This window comes from Haemaphysalis longicornis, unplaced genomic scaffold (assembly GCF_048455015.1).
Source record: "Haemaphysalis longicornis isolate Haplotype H1 unplaced genomic scaffold, Haemaphysalis longicornis Haplotype H1 scaffold_1, whole genome shotgun sequence".
In the NCBI taxonomy this organism is placed as follows: domain Eukaryota; kingdom Metazoa; phylum Arthropoda; class Arachnida; order Ixodida; family Ixodidae; genus Haemaphysalis; species Haemaphysalis longicornis.
Window position 1 is genome coordinate 389,859,106 of NW_027526203.1, and position 11,826 is coordinate 389,870,931.

Below are 11,826 nucleotides of genomic sequence, written 5' to 3' on the forward strand. Positions count from 1 at the left end.
TGTCCCGAGTGATAAAGAGAACTAAGTTGCCTTCAGAGTCCGGCGCCAGCACTGTGTGTGCGTCTTCCTTCTCCGTTGCCTTGTCGCGTCGGCCACAGGTGCCGCACACTTCATAGGCGCGGGCAGCCCGCCTCGTTACGCGAAGGCCGGCCCGCCGTACAAGCTCTTCATTCAATGGCAAGAGTAATTGTCATTGTTTTGCCGAAACGCGGACTGTATGGTTGGCTTCACTGCAAACCTTTGTGTTATTTTGGCATGCAACACGACAGAAAAAGACACGGCAAATTGCCTGTAAGTGGTTTCGCTGATGTGAGACGATCATACTTCGTAATTCTTGACATATTTGTGGCTGATTAAAAACGCCTGCCGTTTTATTCCACCGGAAATTCGGCAAGTATGCTCTTCACTGGAATCTGCGTCGAAGGTTGAGGTCACAATTATCGGGCGTAAGCAGCTTCATCACGAAATACTGGAACAGTCGCCAAAGAGTGTTTCATGTCAAATAAAAGGATGGCGTGGCAGACGCTGATGAATTGTCCAGGCCGTGTCCCTGAATGCGGCATCACAGCTCCTGGAAAGCGGTTTTCTTCCAGTCCTTGTGAGCAAATGACGCCCCAAGCTGCTGCTTATTTTATCACAGATGAATGCCACAATCTTGTCAACGTGCGGTTACCCCACGAAAGGCCAATTTCGTAATGCAAAGACGGATTAGAGTGACTGAATAACTGTGGCCATCTCGGCCCTCGCCCTCTCTTGTGTACACACGCATGCCCGTTAAGCGCACATGCTCGCACACATACACCTGCGCACGAACACGTGCGAAACAGAACTCGCGCGCACACATGTACGCATGCACGCACGCACACACACAGACATGCCCGCACGCACGTCGCACTTTTTGCAAGAAAATGGATATTATGGTCCGAAAAGTTTGCTTTTCTACCATATTCCAGGGTTGGCTGAGGCAAACAGATGGTCATATTTTGCAGCTTAAAGTGTACCGGTCGTTTCTACGCGCGACGGGCGCACACGGAATGGTTCTGCCAAAAGGCTAAATTTACGGCTTTGTGTCTGTCAGTATCGTCATCGGACCCGAGTGTGATCGGTAGCATTGCATGATGGTCACAGGCGGAAATCGAAAATGGTGATCTGCAAAACTGAAAAAATGGCGCAGCTTCAAGGCTAAAGAAACAGGAGAGCTGGCGGCCCCCCTTTCTTAAGTCGGAGGCCCGGCTGTTGCACCTCACATAGATTTCCGAACTTGCCGCTGAAAGGTCTCTATGACTAACCGGCCCGGATCGTTTCGTCCGCAGGCTTTACCACCTATCTCAAAGTGTGCCGCGTTACTACGCGCTAGAAGCTACGGCAAAGTCCAAAGACAACGCCCGCGGTATGAAATCGAGGGGATCGCTGTGAGCTCGAAATTCGATGATAGCTCAGTTAGATAAACGTTATTGTTTCACAACGCTACGGACCTGCAGGTTCGTTTCCTTACCACGGAAAGCGTTGATTTTTCAAGTCTTTCTTTAAAGACTTTTTAAAGTCGTTCTTGGGCTACTTAAACCTAGAAATTTTGCTCTGTCTATGTTTGGCTGTCGGTAGGTCTGTCTATGACTCGATTCAGCCACCCGGCCAAAGTGACACAAAATCGTCGCAATAGCCTTATATACTCACAGCCAAATATAAACGTCTAAGTCCGGTGTCAGTGTTCATACTTGCCAACATTGTTGAACAAGAACAAGACATTACTCAAACATAAGACAGAAATTAATTCATAAGTGATATTTACAGTGTTCCTTTATAAAAAATCATAGATTCTTGATTGCGCATGCGCGCTGCTTGCGCATGCGCAAGCAGCGCGCGTCCTTCCACGCCCCACCGCTCTGCTATCACGCACCTGTTACGCCGAGACCGCGACGGAGCGAACGGGCTGACTACGACGCATGCGCGCGCCAGCTGCTGTTGAGAGAGAGGAGGGAAGGAGAGGCGCCAACACCACCTAGACTTTCAAGGCCTGCGGAGTGCCGTCGTGACGTCACAGGGCAGGGGCGGCCGCGCGCCGCCCGCAGAGCACGGAAGCGGAGGCAATGAACAGGTTTAGTGCCGTGTAACTGCAAAAATTGTGGGGTAGTAGTATTCTGTTTCTGTTTCCGTGCTTGGACATGACCCCATAGTTTGCCGACCATGTAACGCCAAGCTGTGTTGTTTGAGTAAACATATCGGTGGCCACAAAAATCGTTTGCACTGTTGCTCGCGAATACTTTTTTGTCTAACCATTAACCGCACTAAATATATATAAGACAATAGTAGACTCCTCATTGATTACATTGTGGTGTATACAAGGGATTTAAATGTGCTGCACATGCAACTAACTCTCACGTTTTTCAGCTACAAGCGCAAACGAGGAGAAGTTGGACAGTTTAGAAGTGAAGTTATAAGCACAAAACATTAACACACGAAGCACACGAGCTCGTTTTGGATATTTTTTGGGCAGTAGAATGCAATACATGCTAAAAGGCTCAACGTAAAGCTAACTTTGAATTTTACCTGTTCCTATTTTAAATATGTTCTTTTTGTCACGTACTAACAGCATCATTACGAATATTTTGTTGTAACATGCACACCCTATTCAACTTCACTGCCATGAGCCAAAAAGCGCTGTGAGAGCGTAATGCAAAGCAAGACCGACAAATAGGATTATTATACGACTAACTGGCTGATCATTCGTGGACGCCATTATAATACCCCTGCCATGTTCTATTGTGCACGGAGGTGTCTGCAGTCGATGCCTGTAAAAAGAGTGAGTTGGTAAGAAAAATTTTCACCTCAATAACGATTTTAATTTTTTTTTTGAAATCCATTAGAAGCAGTCCTTCACACACTACGCTGAAACTCGAAGGGGTCAGGGCTATTTATCGTATTTCGCAGGAAACGATGCGACCATTCGAACTATTGCGCTTATCCTAAATTTGAGGGCATGTTGCTCCACATTCAGATAAAAGTATCACCACAAAATTACTCGAATTTTTTTATGGACCAGTTCACGTCAATCCTAAGCCATTTACTTTTTGATACCGCGCGTAAAGTATTTATTGGGGAATTAATACGTCTAGATTAGTGAAACATGTGTTATTAGGACTGTCTTTGTGACTTCTCGGCAAGAAACCATTTTTTTGCAGCGAAGCATCCTAATGATGCCAGCTATCTTTTAAAAGCATGCAGATCGAACACTACAAATGCATTTATGATGACTTTAAACGGATTTATTGCACTAAAAGAACACCAGTGCTGCTGTGAACACAGTGACTCACTTGCTCAGCGTTTGAAGCTTTCTTTCTTTTGTTTTTGCGCTAGCGTCCGCGATCTTGTCATTCAGTCGGCAACAGAAGTTCTTAAGCAGAATGTTTGTATTGCACCACAGCACATTCTTCAGCAGGAGCTCACCCTGGAGTTCAGTGTAGGTGGAAAGTCTTCCCGGCGTATTGCACGTATCCATTGTCGTCACTACTCGTCCTCTTGAGGAAACCGAAACACCGGCACTTCACACTCTGGTGTGTAATTTCCGCGACACCACGGAACTGATCACTTGCTCGGCATCACAAATTTAGCGCGCACCATCCCGGCAGAATGACAAATGACAGGCACGAAAAGAAGCGTGGTCAGGATCATCCGCGCAGTACCATGCACGTGGGTGCAGTGAGAAAAAAAAAAAGCTGACTGAGGACACAGCAGTTTCAGTTTACATGCGCTGTCGAAAATAGTGCGGGGTAGGTATCATTCAACCTCCGTCAAACTTGCTTGCAAATAAAGGCTGTAACTTATAAACTTTTACGTTATCTTTGTCCACAATTTACCGAACAATCTGTTCTCATTCTACCGCAAAATATACATCGATATTTGTTGTCACTGCGCGAACTGACACAAACACGGGCATGTTGTGTGGCACTACTTGAACCTCTTTGCCCTGAAGGAAACTTGTTGTGAGGGGTGGCTATGAAAATTCTGGGAAGTTGTGGTTAGTGAACCCTGCCGCCCAGCCACTACAAAGGATAAGCCGGGAAGTTATGCTGACTGAGTGGGCGCGCCTTTTCTTTTCGTCCCCTTCTCGTTGGGCTTTTGTGGGCCCCAACCTGTCTCGCGACAATGGCCGTCTTTCTGCTCCTGCACGTACCTACCTGCGCCGGGACGGGGGACAGAGGAAGGGGTGGCAGGGCCCACGGAAAAGCTTGCAGGCGACGCCAGCAGAAAAGTATTTGGGCTTTGCAGGGAAGACGACCATGTGCTTTGCCAAGAAGCCGACTTTTTCAATCAGCCCCCGCCCGCCCCAGCCCGATGACGTAGGCCGCGTCGCGCAAAAGAGAATTTCGGCTTTATAGTCTAGGTGGTGTTGGAGGCGCACCTGCTGCGGACGCGGAACTGTTGACACCGTCCGACGCAGGAACAGGCGAGGCTAAGAAATGCTCTGCATTTAAAATCGGCTGCAAAACGGGGTAGTCTTGCCTTTGCGCCGATTTGGTTACCGCACTGGCCAGCCCGCATGTACACGATCTCGCGCATCGCGCAGAAGGGTATAGTAGACACGGGTAGCAGCAACGAGCGTTACACAAGGTAGCAAACAATGAGAGTCCAACGGCAGGAATCACTGCCGCGGCCAGATTGTGCCCACTTTTACAGGCACGAGCCATGCAACTGCGCAGCCGTCAACCATCAACCAGTGCCCGCGAGCCACTTCAACTGACAAGTTTTTGTCACGTGAAATTTGTAGCTGCTGCATTTGTTTCGGTTTCAAAGCCTGATATCTATGCTGCTAATCTGCCAAAGCATTTGCACTTTTTTTTCTGACCCCTGCAGTGTTCCTAACTGAGCGATTGATAAGCTGCTGATAAGCTCAGTTCCTTTTGCCGCGGAACTGCGAACGCCGACTCTTTTGCTCGGTACCACTTAAAATTAGTTGTTCAGACAAATATCCATCTGGAATTCACAAGAGAGAGGATGTAAGAAATTGTGTAAATGAAATGACAACTTTATTCAGCAAAGCTGTTGCGATTGCCAGGGGCACAAACAAAAACTAGAAAAATTTGTGCTTGACACGTCCTGTGCTGCTTAATTAAAAACCCCGTACAAGCATGTTCGACATATATACAAAAATGCTCTTCTAACTAAAAGATTGATTAATTGATTATGAGGGTTAACGCGGCGACGCTACACACAGGCGATGAGGCGCACCGTAGTTGAGGGCGCCGGATTAATTTTGACCACCTGGGGATCATTAACGTGCGCCTAAATCTCGTACACACGGGCGTTTTCGCTTTTCGCTGCACTGAAGAAGCAGAGTAAAGCAGAGAAGTGAAACACGGCTTACGCACTTGAAACTCCAGTACGACACTGGTGCAAGCCTCATGGTGCACACCTCCCACTTCGGCCAAGGAGCTAGCAACAAAGCCCACGAGCTCCATAAATATCTCCACAATCGTTGGGTTACTCTATAAATGACGAAAGAACGGTGGTTCAGTGTTCACGTTTTGGTAGGTGACAACCTTTAATAATTAAGACATGAGAGTAGGGTACAGGATACATGTGACAGCCGGCTCCATGGCGGGCGGGCACCGACCGCCTAGGGCTGTCGCTGAACGTCCACTTAACACAGGGTAGGGGGCGCTGGCAGACGGCCACAACATCTCCCCCTTTAAGTATAGCCATAACGGCGCGGTGGACGGATCAGTCTCCCAGATCGCGACCTTGTCCCAGGTCCAGCTGCTTGCGGAGATGGTGGTGCCAAGGGAGCCGCGTTGCTGGGTGTGTCGGTGAGTGTGTCACGCGGGGGAGGCAAGCTGTCAACGGAGACTTGATCTTCCTCGGCACTCTCACGACGATCGACAACCAAGAACTTAGCGTTTCGGCGAACGGTGCCCTGGTCCGTGCCAATGATGTAGGAGCGGGGCGCATCCGCCTTCGCAAGCACTGTTCCAGTGCGTTTCAGGTCCTTGATCCAAACCTTCTGGGCAGGTTGAAACTCCGGTCGCTCTCTGGCAGCATGCCTTCTGTTGTAGTTTAACTCTTGACGACTTCTGGCTTTGTGCTCTGAAGCCTTGAGGGCTGCTGCGTCTGCAACTGAAGGCTTCAGCAGTTCTGGTGCCAAAGGGATGTGCGTTCGCAGCCGACGGCTGAACAACAGCTCGGCCGGGCTGTACCCGTTGTCCAGTGGTGTTGCTCGATACGCCAAGAGAGCCCTGTACGGATCCGATGCCTTCGTTATTTTCTTTTTGGCGATCTTGACCGCAGCTTCAGCACAGCCATTGCTTTGTGCATACTTAGGGCTTGAAGTGATGTGTCGAAAGCCCCAGTCTTTGGCAAAAGCCAGAAACTCCGAACGGAACTGCGGCCCGTTGTCCGTGACCACTTCCTCAGGAATGCCATGCCTTGCAAAGATAGACTTTGTCTTCTGGATGACAGTTTCGGGTCTCTGGTTTTCCAGTAGTGCTATCTCAATGTAGCGCGAGTAATAGTCCGTCACACACAGGTACCACTTCCCGTTGGCATAGAACAAGTCCATGGCTAACCTTTGCCACGGTCTGTCTGGGAAGGGGGTGGTCATGAGCGGCTGGACTGGAGTTAGTCTTTGCTCCATGCAGCTGACACACTTCTCCACGGTGTCAGCAATGTCTCTCGCTATACCTGGCCACCAGCAGGACAGTTTGGCTCGCCTTTTGCACTTCGTGATGCCTTCATGCCCGTCGTGGAGAGAACCGAGCACAGAAGCTCTTATGGCTGCAGGTATGAAGTAGCGCTGGCCTCTCATGATGATTCCGTCATGTAGTGTAAGTTCATCCTTGAACTGCCAGTATGGCAAACACTCCTGCCGCACTTGGGACTTCACCTTCGGCCAGGCTGTTTGAAGGTAGTCCACGATGGCTTTGGAAACGAGGTCTCCACCTTGTGCCTTCGCAAGAGTCTGTAAGCTCACGTCGGGGACGTGCACATGACAGATGAGGGCTTGCTCGAACTCTCTAACCTCGTCAGCAAGGTCTGTGCTTCCATGTGCTGCAAGTGGCTGCCGGGATAATGCATCAGCAACAACCAGGTCCTTGCCTGGTACGTGCTGCATCGTATAGTCGTATCGCATCATCCTAAGACGCAGGCGTTGCAGTCTTGGTGTGAGGTCATCCACTGGCTTCCGAGTGAACAGAGGGATGAGAGGCTTGTGATCAGTTTCAATATGAAACTTCAAACCAAGAAGATAGTCCTTGAACTTGTCCGATGCCCATGTGATGGCGAGGGCCTCCTTTTCGATCTGGGAGTAGCCCTTCTCTGCCTCTGTCAACGATTTTGAAGCGTAGGCAACGGCTCGCAGGCTCTTGTCTTCCTGACGCTGCAGAACAACAGCACCCAGCCCGTAGCTGGACGCGTCTGCAGACAAGACCGTCTCCTTTGTAGGGTGGTAGAGAGCAAGCAGTGGTTGCGATGTGAGAGAAGCTTTAAGATCTTCGAATGCACGTTGCTGAGCGCTGTCCCAGCTGAATGGGACGTCCTTGTGCAGTAGGTCTCTCAGAGGAGCTGCCTTGACAGCTAGATTTGGTATGAACCGTGCGACAAAGTTCACCATGCCCAAGAATCTCTTAAGTTCGGTCACGTCTGTTGGAGAAGGCATGTTAACGATGGTCGCAATCTTGTCTGGGTCTGGAGTCACGCCATCTTTGTTGATCACATGGCCCAAGAAGTGGACGGTTTCCTGAGCGAACACACACTTGTCACGGTTCAGTGTAAGTCCCTTCTGTTTTAGTCTGTCCAGGACTTCAAGGAGACGACTGTCATGCTCGGTTTTCGTCCTGCCCCACACGAGAATGTCGTCGATGAGGCACGCCACTCCCTCCTGGCCTTCTAAAAGCTGATGAACCATTCTCTGAAAATGTTCAGGAGCCGAAGAAATGCCAAAGGGAAGGCGGTTGAACTTGAACCGACCAAATGGAGTGATGAATGTTGTGAGCAGCGTTGATTCGGGATGCAGTTCCACTTGGTAGAACCCCGAGTATGCATCGAGACGAGAGAAGTACTTGGCTTGTCCCAAGGTAGCCAAAATCGGCTCTACGCTAGGGATTGGGTGATACTCTCGTTGTATGCTCTTGTTCAGCGCTGTGTAGTCTACACATATGCGCACTTCACCGTTCTTCTTTGGCACGACCACAATTGGCGAGCACCAGTCTGTTGGCTCACTCACTCTGGTGATGACTCCTTCCTTTTCCATCTTCTGGAGTTGGCACTCAACTGGCTTTAGCAGGGGAACTGGTACGCGTCTTGGGGATGCAACTGCCACGGGCTCTGCCTCTGGCTTCAGCTTGATTTTGTACGCGCAAGGCGCTTTCCCCAAGCCCTGAAATAGTTCTGGGTACTCGCTGACTGGGTCTAGACACTGCGTAGAACAGGCTCCGTTTACTCGTTGCAAGATGCCAAAGCTCTCTATCAGGTCTAGCCCAAGGAGTGGTTCGTCCAGGCCCCTTGTGACGTGCAGGTCTGCTGTGACACTCGTTCCCTTGTATGAGACTGTCGCATTCAGGACTCCAACGATGTCTAGACGCTGCTTTGCTGGTCCAAGAATGAGCTTGTCGGGTTTGAGAAGAGTGATCTGCTTTTCCAGCCTTGATAGCAGACCTGTTGGCACAACCGTGACGTCTGCCCCTGTATCCAGACGAAAGTCAACACTGTGACCGTTGACGGCAACTGAAACTTTCCACGGTTTCTTTTTCATCGTAGCGTTGACTGTTCCGGCAAAGAACTGTTCATCATTTGTTTGCGTGCTCTCACGTTGCTGGATGATCTGTCGTAGTCGCTTGGCTTTGCAGACCGATGCAAAATGACCCTGCTTGCCGCACTTGTGACACTGGGCTTTCGAAGCAGGGCACTGTTGCCTGGGATGCTGTACTGCGTTGCCACACCAGTAGCAGGGTTGTTTCAGCGCTGGCTCAGTCCCCTGTTTTGGCGGACCTCCCTGCTTGGGTTTTCTTCCCTTGTGTGGCTTCACTTTCAGGCTATCCACGTAGGCCGCTTCGGCAGATGAAGGGTCGACCGGCTGCTTCAGGTTCTCTTGCTGCCGACCGACGGTTTCTGTTTGCTTAGTCAACAATACTGCCCTCTCGAGCGTGAGATCACCTTCCATCTGGAGTTTCGTAGACAGCTTCTTGTCCCGGACCCCGACTACGATCCGATCCCTGAGCAGCTCTTCTTTGAGGTTCCCATAGTCACAGGTTTCAACTAGCGCGTACAGCGCAGTTATGAATTCCGCCGCCGATTCTCCCTCACGCTGTGAGCATCTGTTGAATACAGCGCGCTCGTAAACGACGTTTCTTTTTACGATGAAAAACGCCTCGAACGCAGCCAACACGTCGGCGTAGGACTCTTGCTTGTCGGCCGGGATGGGGAGAGTGGGGAAAATTTCCTCAGCCTTTGGACCCATTAAGTAGACGAGAGAGTTTACTTGCGCATCTTCCGGCTTGCCGTTCAGTCCCGATGCGGTGCGGAACCGTTCCCAACGCCTCTTCCATGTCGTCCAATGCTCCGGTAGGAACGTGAAAGGCTCCGGCGGTGAAATCTGGTACGGCGACGGCGTTGGCGACACTGGGCGAGTAGCTGGGGAAGCCCCGTCCATTGTTTCGATGCGCGGGCGGCGTAGGCCTAGCGACGACGCTTGACGAAGACGTCGAACTTCTGATGAGTCCGGGTTTCCAGCGGCTGGCCTGGCGAAGTTTGCGTGCGGGTACTAGTCCTCAACTTCTGACACCATGTTCACGTTTTGGTAGGTGACAACCTTTAATAATTAAGACATGAGAGTAGGGTACAGGATACATGTGACAGCCGGCTCCATGGCGGGCGGGCACCGACCGCCTAGGGCTGTCCCTGAACGTCCACTTAACACAGGGTAGGGGGCGCTGGCAGACGGCCACAACATTCAGGTGGCAACTTTGAAAGTCAATGTGGCCGCTGAGTGTAAGTGACAAGCTTCGGACAGTTCAGTAAGTAATGGGATACTGAAGTTACAGGCGCACTGCAAAGGCACCGAAAGTTCTGGATGAGTTCACGACGATAAAAATAATAAGAGAATCGGACGTTCTTTGGTTAATAAATAATTTTTTTAGATGCGACGCATCTTTTGCTCGCGGGTATGTCCCCCCAGCGTCGTTGTCGCGGCATTGTCCGCATGTTCACTGCACATGCGCAACTCTCCTCCGTTCTTCTCTCCGACAGCTGTGCGCATCACTCTCACTCCGTCTCATTATCATAACAACAGTTGCGCGTGTGCGCTTCGCTGCTCTGGGTGAGCGCATGTGTGCGCACTCTCACTCCGTCTCATTATCATAACAACAGCTGCACGTGTGCGCTTCGCTGCTCTGGGTGCGCGCATGTGTGCGCATGCGCGCGACTCTCCCCCCCGGCTCCTCTCCTTTCAAAAGCGGGAATATAAGCGGGGGAGGCGCCGGATCAGTCCAGCGCTCGCTCTCGCTCTCGCACTTGACTTGACTTTGCTTGACGATACCTCCGTGCAAGATCTTCCGATGAAGACGTGATGGAAGCGGCAGTCCCTTCAGCGAGTGGACTGACGCAATCCAATACCAGCGCCAGTCCAAACTCTTCCCCCTGATGCGTCGCATCACATCAGGGTTCCCTCGCAGGAAGATGGGCGTAATTTTTTTCGGGGGCCGGAAGATGAAAGCAAGGTCCATCTATAAAGTTCCGTGTCACCATCGAACTCGACTTTCTACCCCGCCAATCAACCCGCCTTCCTCAGCAAGGGCCGCACTATATGTTTGAACACTCTGCCATGCACGTCTGCTGTTGCAGGCAGCAACAAGCACTGTGCAGGCAGCAAGAGACACTGCGCGCGACAGTGTCTTCCAGCTCGTTCCCCAGACATTGGGGTGAGCTGGCACGTGGTATTAAAGCACAGGCAGTGAGCTTGAGGGTGCAAAGAACCGGAGCAAGGCGTGAACACGGGGCCCAGTTCCAAGTTCCCAAAGGAGGAAGTTGGTCTGCTTACAAACAAAACACCAACCATAGGATCTCCAAGAAAATTTTAGCCCCAGAATGCTCTGTGTTTAATTATAATTGATAGATTCTAGGGTAATTAACGCGCCGACGCAACGCAGGCGATGAGGCGCGCCCTAGTGGAGGGCTCCGGATTAATTTTGACCACCTGGGGATCTTTAACGTGCGCCGAAATCTCGTACACACGGGCGTTTTTGCTTTTCGCCTCCATTAGAAAAGCGGCCGCCGCGGCCGGGAATCGAACCCGTGACTTCGTGCTCAGCAGCGCACGAAGCCACTGAACCACCGCGGCGGCTGACTGAAAAAAAAAAAGAAAACTCAGTGCAGCTTCGGAGATGCTAAACACGTTTGTCGAAACTTAAGCAAGGTAGGACTCAGTAGGACTCACCAGACCAACTAGATGTGAAATGCACTGATATTTCGCAAGACATGAGGGGGTGGGGGGTGGGGGACGCTTCACTATTGTTGTGTACAAATGCGGAGCGAAATCAAGGAATTAACGTTTTAGTAATCCCACACACAAGCTGCGCGTTCACTTTTCGTTTGTTTTCGAATTTAAACGAACAACTGATCACTCAGCGTACGCATTTTTTGAAGTATACAGTAAGTAAGTATACCGTAAGTTCACAAGCGATAAAAGGAGTCGTTGGGAGAGCGTGGTATCTGATAAAGCCCTGTGATTTCAGCTTGTGCTAGATTCTGCAGGCTCCCTGTGTCATATGACGATGTTTCGAAGAAGCGTTTAATCGCGGAAGCGTATATAAGCCCGTCTCCGCCCTGCTTGCGGAAGAT